This window comes from Oryctolagus cuniculus, chromosome 15 (assembly GCF_964237555.1).
Source record: "Oryctolagus cuniculus chromosome 15, mOryCun1.1, whole genome shotgun sequence".
Taxonomy (NCBI): Eukaryota; Metazoa; Chordata; class Mammalia; order Lagomorpha; family Leporidae; genus Oryctolagus; species Oryctolagus cuniculus.
In genome coordinates this window covers 37497503-37504515 of record NC_091446.1, presented here as the reverse complement: position 1 = coordinate 37504515, position 7013 = coordinate 37497503, and the positions used below count along the sequence as shown (strand labels likewise).

Sequence of the window (7013 nt, the reverse complement as noted above, 5' to 3'; positions counted from 1 at the left end):
TCTCGTTGTGGAAGATGTTCTTGGTGGCTCTGCTCCCCACGTGGACTGCCCTGTGTGAGGAGGCTGTGGGAGGCTGAGCCTTTGGTTTCTTGTGTGCCCAGTGTCTGTTGAGGCTGCTCCTCTCTGTGGCTTGGCCTCTCTGCTTCCCACTCTGCCTATGAGGAGCCACGTAGTCTGTCCTACGAGCCAAGCCTGTCTGCTCTTGCTGGTTCCTGGGACTCAGCCACTGCTCTCTTCTGGGGAAGCCTGTCGTCACACCAAGGATGACAGCTGCTGGGAGGCTGGCTCCTGCTGGAATGAGGCAAGAGTTTTCATGGCAGCAGTGCCACAAAGCAAATTCTGAGCCGAATGCCCCCTGGTGAGTCAGAGTGAGTGTTTCCTCCAGCTCAGACGTGGTGGGTACCCACAGTGGACAGAGAGAATAAGAGAAGCCCTTGGAAGAGCCGGCTTTTGGCCAGGATTCTTTCCACTGGGGAATGATCTGCCCATAAAATTCAGTTTAGTTGGAAGTTGGGTGAAAAAAAAAATAGGGAACAAAAATTTCCTCTCATGGGGAAAACTGTCTTTGAATAAGTCTCTTTAGGGAGAAGATGAGATCCTGAGTGCACGTGACAGCAGAGGCAAGGGGCAAACAAACATGGCAACCAAGTGGATCGGCCTGTGCCCAGAGAAGGGGCCCGAAGGGAGGGTAGCGACCGGGAGAACTGGGAAAGCAGCAGGGCGGGCCGTAGGCACGTTCTTTAAAAACAGCTGAGTCCAATATTTGATTTGGTCTGTCTTCTGGAGATTCTATGTGCACTTGAACACGAGGTGTATTCCACAGTAGTCTCATGCTCTATAAATGACAATTAGGCCAAGTTATTTACTTGGTGTTGTTTAATTTTATACCAGTGTGAACATTGCATCTTGTTCCATCAGTCGTTGAGAGGAATGTTACAGTCCCTACACATAATTGTAGTTTTATCTATTTTTTCTTCTAATTCTGTCAGTTTTTACTCCATATATGTTGAAGCCCTGTTACTCAGCGCATTTACAGTTAGTATTGTTATATTTTCTTTATTAACTATTATAAAATGTCCTTTATCTTGGATAAATTTTTTTGTTTGTTTTCAAAAGGCAGGAGAGAGAGCGAGCGAGAAGGAGGGAAAGGGGAAGAGAGAGAGCTATATTCCATTCTGTTGGTTTACTTCCCAAATGCCTATCTGCAACAGCCAGGAGCATGGAACTCAGTCTGGGTCTTCTACACTGGTGGCAGCGACCCAAGTACTTGAGCTGACATCTGCAACCTCCTAAGGTATGCGTTAGCAGGAAGCTGGAATTGGCAGTGGAACCAGGACTCAAACTCAGGCACTGTGATATGGAATGTGGGAGTCCCAAGTAGCATCTTTATCTGCCAGGTCAAACACTTGCTTTAACCTTCGACTTTAAATTGGAGTATGTAATCCATTTATTGTTAATATAATTATTCATACTCTTGGGTTCAAACTTACAATCTTGCTATTTGTTTTCTGTTTGCCACTGCTGTTCTTTGTTTCTCTGTTCTGAATTTTCTGCATTATATATTTTGGATAACTGAAGAAAAATTAGCATTACATTATATATCTTTTTCTTAAGATTTAGTTAGTTATTTGAAAGGCAGAGTTACAGATGCAGAGAGGGAGAGACAGGGAGAGGGAGAACGAGAGGTCTTCCATCTGTTGGTTCACTCCTCAAATGGCTGTGGCTGGGCGAATTGGAAGCCAGGAACCAGGAGCTTATTCCAGGTCACCCATGTGGGCAAGGGGACCCAAGCACTCAGGCCATCTTCCACTGCTTTCCCAGGCCTTTGGCAAGGAGCTGGATTGGAAGTGGGGCAGCTGAGACTTGAGCTGGCACACATATGGGATGCCAGTGCCATAGGCAGAGGCTTAACCTGTACCACAGTGCCAGCTCCTCCATTCATTTCTTATACTGAATTTTTGGTTATATTTTGTTGCTTTATTGTTCTAATAGTTCTGGAGACTGTAATATGCAGCTTATCTTACCAAGTCTACCTTAAAATTAATATCCTGCTGCTTAGCATATAATGTGAAATACTTGCTACAGAACTTACCACCTCCCATCCTTTGTGCAATTATTTTCACTTATTTTTCTTATGTGTAAACAATATACTAAATTGTCTTCAGTTTAATTTAATCAGCTGTCTTTCAAGGGATTAAAGAAAAGGAAGAAAAATAATCTTTTGTGTTTACCCACACATTTGCCATTTCCAGTGCTTTTTATTCTGCTGTATGGATCCATGTGTCTATTTCATATAATTTCCCTTCGCCCCAGAGAATCCATTAGCATTCCTTACAGGCCAGTTCTGCTGCTGCTGAATTTTCTCACGCTTCCTTTATTTGAAGATGTCTTGGCTTTATCTTAATTTTTGAAGAGTATTTTCTTCAGATATAGAATTTTACATTGACAGTTTTCTTTGTCCTCCAGCACCTTAACAACAATATCCTGCTATTCCCCCCACCCCCCTTAACTCCATTGTTTCCAGGGAGCAGTTGGCAGTCATTCATAGGAATGTCCCCCGCTATGTGATGTATCCTTTCTCTCTTGGCTGTCTTTCAAATATTATCTTTGGTTTTCAGCAGTTTTATTGCAAGATGCCTGTGTGTGGTTTTCCTTGATTTTATTCTTCGTAGGCTTCCTTTGGCATGTTCAGTCTGTGGGCTCATCAAATAAGGAAAAATTTTGGCTAGTATTTTTTAAAAAAATTTTTTCCGGGGCCAGTACTGTGGTGTAGTGGGTAAAGTCACCGCCTGCAGTGCCGACATTCCATATGGGTGCTGGTTTGGGTCCTAGCTGCTCCTCTTCTGATCCAGCTCTCTGCTATGGCCTGGGAAAGCAGTAGAGGATGGCCCAAGTCCTTGGACTCCTGCACCTGCTTGGGAGTCCTGGAGGAAGCTGCTGGCTCTTGGATTCGGGTGGCCCAGCTCCAGCTGTTACGGCTATTTGGAGAGTGGACCAGTGGATGGAAGACCTCTCTCTCTCTCTCTCTGCCTCTCCTTCTCTCTCCGTGTAACTCTTTCAAATAAATAAATAAATAAATCTTAAAAAAATTTTTTTTTCTGTTCAATCCTCTCTCTTTTTGCCATTCTAGTCACTGTATATTAGGCCAGCTGACACCTTCCTAGGGGTCATCATGGCTCTGTTCTTTTTCCTCCCACTTTTTTTTTTTCCTATTAAACCCAGTTTGTATGATTTCTGTTACCTGGCATCATGTCCACAAATCCGTCATTCTGTATTGCCAAATTTGCCGTGACTCTTCAGTGAGTTTTTAAAATTTCAAATATTTTTCAGTTCTGGGAGTTTCATTTGGTTTATATTATAAAAGATTCATTTATTTACTTGAAGGACAGATTTATAGAGAGCAAGTGAGAGAGATCTTCCATCTACTGGTTCACTCCCCAGGTGGCCACAACAGCCAGGGCTGGGTCAGGCTGAAGCCAGGAGCCGGAAGTTTCACCCAGGTCAGGACCTGAGTGCTTGGGCCATCTTCCACTGCTTTTCCAGGCTATTAGCAGGGAGCTGGACTTGCAAGTGGCAGCTTTACTGGCTACCCCACAGTGCCAGCCCCGGAGCGGGTGTATTTGGATTTGCACTTGATTCCAGGACGTAGCCTCCAGCGCTGGGGAGTGATCCTGCCTCCTCCAGACTGTGGTTTCTCCTCAGGTGAGGCCCTTCTGGATCTCAGTGGCAGGCTTGAAGTGATGACCCATTTCCTTCACTCCCTCGGCCTTGAACTCCGAGCTCCAGATCCCCAGCGCTGGGAAAGCTGCCTGTGTTTCCAGTCTTGCAGCTGCTGCTTTCCCCTCAGCTCCTTGTAGGCTTCCCCGTGCATGCATGGCTCAGGGGTTAGTTGAGGATTTGAGGAGAATTTATATGGAAAATTTGAAGCTCCTTCTCTGTGACTCACTGTTTCTGGAATTTCTCTCTCCAATGTTCAGCTGCTGTGATAGCCCTGAATTCCTAACTCTGACTTCTCCCCATGGTAAACTGACCCTTTGTGCTTGAGCTCATCTCTCCTGCGTCTGGCAGACTGAGGTGCGGCCTCAGGTGAAAATCTACACAAGAGTAGAGTTTATCCGTTTCAGTTCCTTCTTTGAGTCTGTCTGCTCCAGTTTCTGCTGGCTTTTGGTTGCTTTCTAGTAACTTTGACCTATTACTTTATTTTGTCAAGCATCTGTAATTATTGATGGGAGGTCGGTCCAATATAAGCTACACGATGATTCCTGGAAGACACACGTTCCTGAGTGATTCTTCAAATGCACAATTCAGTTTCCTTGAATGGCTCCTGTCTTTATTGGCTTCAGTTCCCCCAGAGCAGGTTAGGAGATAAGGATTTTTGGTGCAAATAGTTGATTTGGGAAGTGATCCTAGGAAAGTAGGACTTGGAAGCCAACGGAAGGTGCATTATATTATGAGCCATAACCAGAGCTCACCCCTGCTGAGGGGGTCTGAGAAGCAGTGAGACTGTGTCTCAGAGTTCTCTCAACCAAGCGTGTATTTATCCACTAACTCCCCAAGTTCACTTAGCAGTGATGGTCTTATCTATTCACCGCGGCTTGCTAGAGAGCAGCTTCAGGTTCAGGCCGCAGGCAGACAGGCATAGGTTTTTGCAGTCAGCAGTCCTGGGTATTTAGATGTGAATGCTGAGAAGATAGAGAGAGGTCTTCCATCTGCTGGTTTACTCCCAGCTGCAGTGGCAGGAACTGAGCGGATCAGGAGCCAGGAGCCTCCTCCAGGTCCCCCACGCAGGTGCAGGGACCCAAGCACTTGGACCATCTTCTACTGCTATCCCAGGTCCTACCAGAGAGCTTGATCGAAAGTGGAGCAGCCGGGACTAGAACTGGTGCCTGTATGGGATACTGGCACTGCAGGTGGCGGCTTTACCTGCTACGCCACAGCGCTGGCCCCCAAGACATAATCTTAAGAATAATAAGAAAACAGAGATAGACTCCCTTCAAATGAGCAACAATTAGACTGATACCTAATTTTTTTTTAATCCAAAAATATTTTTATGAACAGCATGGGACACAGGGTTAGTTTTTGTAGCCACAGCTGGCTCATCTGCCTCTTCCCTCTGTGACCTTCCTGCCCTCGAAGTGGACATACAGTTTGGTGTGGCTGTGTGGGGCTCCTGGGGCCTTGCCCAAATGCCAGTACACCTCTCCACCCTTGCGAGGACCGGAGAGCAGGACAGCGCCACAGTCCTTTGGCGGAGTCCAGGGCCAGCTGGTCAAATTCAAGGAGATGCGGCTATGGCCTGGCTGGTCTCGCACAGCGCACACGCCTTCAGTGCAGGTGCTTCCCGAGCCCGCAGGTCCTCTGTCACGCTCCCTACAACCACAGCTGTGTTGTTTTCCCGGCCAGGCCAGGAGACATCATCTTCCAGATCATCCGGCGGGACAGGGAGGGGGTGGCCGGTTGGTGTGGCTCATGAACAACCTCAGCAGCACAGCCTAGTTGTAGGTGGGGTTGGTTCATCTGGCCACAAACCTGGCTAGCTCGACCAACAGCCCTAGGTGGATGTCCTGGCTCTTGGGCTCCTTGTGGTGAACCTTTTGTTCCTTGTCGTGGCAAATGTTGACTCTCATGATGGCGACTCCTGCCTGGCCACATCCAGGGAGGGAGGGAGTGGGGGCAGGGGCAGGGGCAGGGGCAGAGGCAGGGGCAGGCAGGCACTGGAATGGGTGTGGAAAGCCTTCAAGGAGCAGAGCATGCATGATGACATGTGAATGCGACACAGCACTCTGGACCTAATCTTTCAAAAGCAACAATGACATCTCAGCAGAAACAATGGAAGACAAAAAACAATGGGATAATATCTTTAATGTGCTGGGAAAAAGAAAAACTGCCAACCTACTATTCTAAATCTAGGAACATATTATTCAAGAAAGATACTCAAAATTTAAGAAAATGAATTATTAATAGACTACCAAAAAAGAAATACAAGTGTGTTCTTCAGGGAACAGAAAAATAATCCCAGTGGAAGCTCAGAGATGAAAAAAGAAAAAGAGTGAAAACAAATAAAAAAAAGCAAATGCATATTTGGTGAATTAATATTGGTTGTATAAACAATTATAATACCTAGGAAGGTAGGAAACTTCAAGATCCACAACATATGGACTAAGGCTTAATAAGGAATGGATGTAAGAATCAAATAATGCTAGACCTTGATAATTCAAGGTTGTGTGTTATGATTTTGAGGTTCTGTGCTCTGTTTGTGTCCCCCTAAAATTTGTATGATGGATCCTAACATCCAATGTGATGGTATTAGAAGGGGTAACCTGGCCGGCGCCACGGCTCACTAGGCTAATCCTCCGCCTTGCGGCGCCGGCACACCGGGTTCTAGTCCCAGTCGGGGTGCCGGATTCTGTCCCGGTTGCCCCTCTTCCAGGCCAGCTCTCTGCTGTGGCCAGGGAGTGCAGTGGAGGACGGCCCAAGTGCTTGGGCCCTGCACCCCATGGGAGACCAGGAGAAGCACCTGGCTCCTGCCTTCGGATAGGCACGGTGCGCCGGCCGCAGTGCACCGGCAGCGGCGGCTGGCCATTGGAGGGTGAACCAACAGCAAAAGGAAGACCTTTCTCTCTGTCTCTCTCTCACTGTCCACTCTGCCTGTAAAAAAAAAAAAAAAAAAAAAAAAAAGAAAGAAAAAGAAAAAGAAGGGGTAACCTGTGGGCAGTGATTGGTTCAAGAACATGGACCCAACATGCAGAGGATTAAATGTAAAGAAGTCAGAGAGAGACCCCTTATCTCTCCCATCCGTGAAGACAGAAGGAGAAGTATCGAGTGCGGACCAGAAAGGAAGACCCCAGTAGACACTAACTCTGTGGGTGCTTTGGGCTGCTCAGCCTCCAGACTGTGGGAAATGAACGTGTTTGTAGCTACAGTTGGTGGTATTTTGTCGTTGTGGCTTGAGAGTAGCCCCCAGAATTAGTATGAGTGCATGTATCTCCCAAGCCAATGGTGGGACGGGTGCA

The 7013-nt window shown here is 46.8% G+C and overlaps 1 pseudogene; it reads right to left on the bottom strand.

Annotated features, from left to right (window-relative positions):
- Positions 1-5072: 5072 nt before the first annotated feature.
- On the bottom strand, positions 5073-5627 carry LOC100342653 (large ribosomal subunit protein eL18 pseudogene; annotated as a pseudogene).
- Between the last annotated feature and the right edge of the window lie 1386 nt (positions 5628-7013).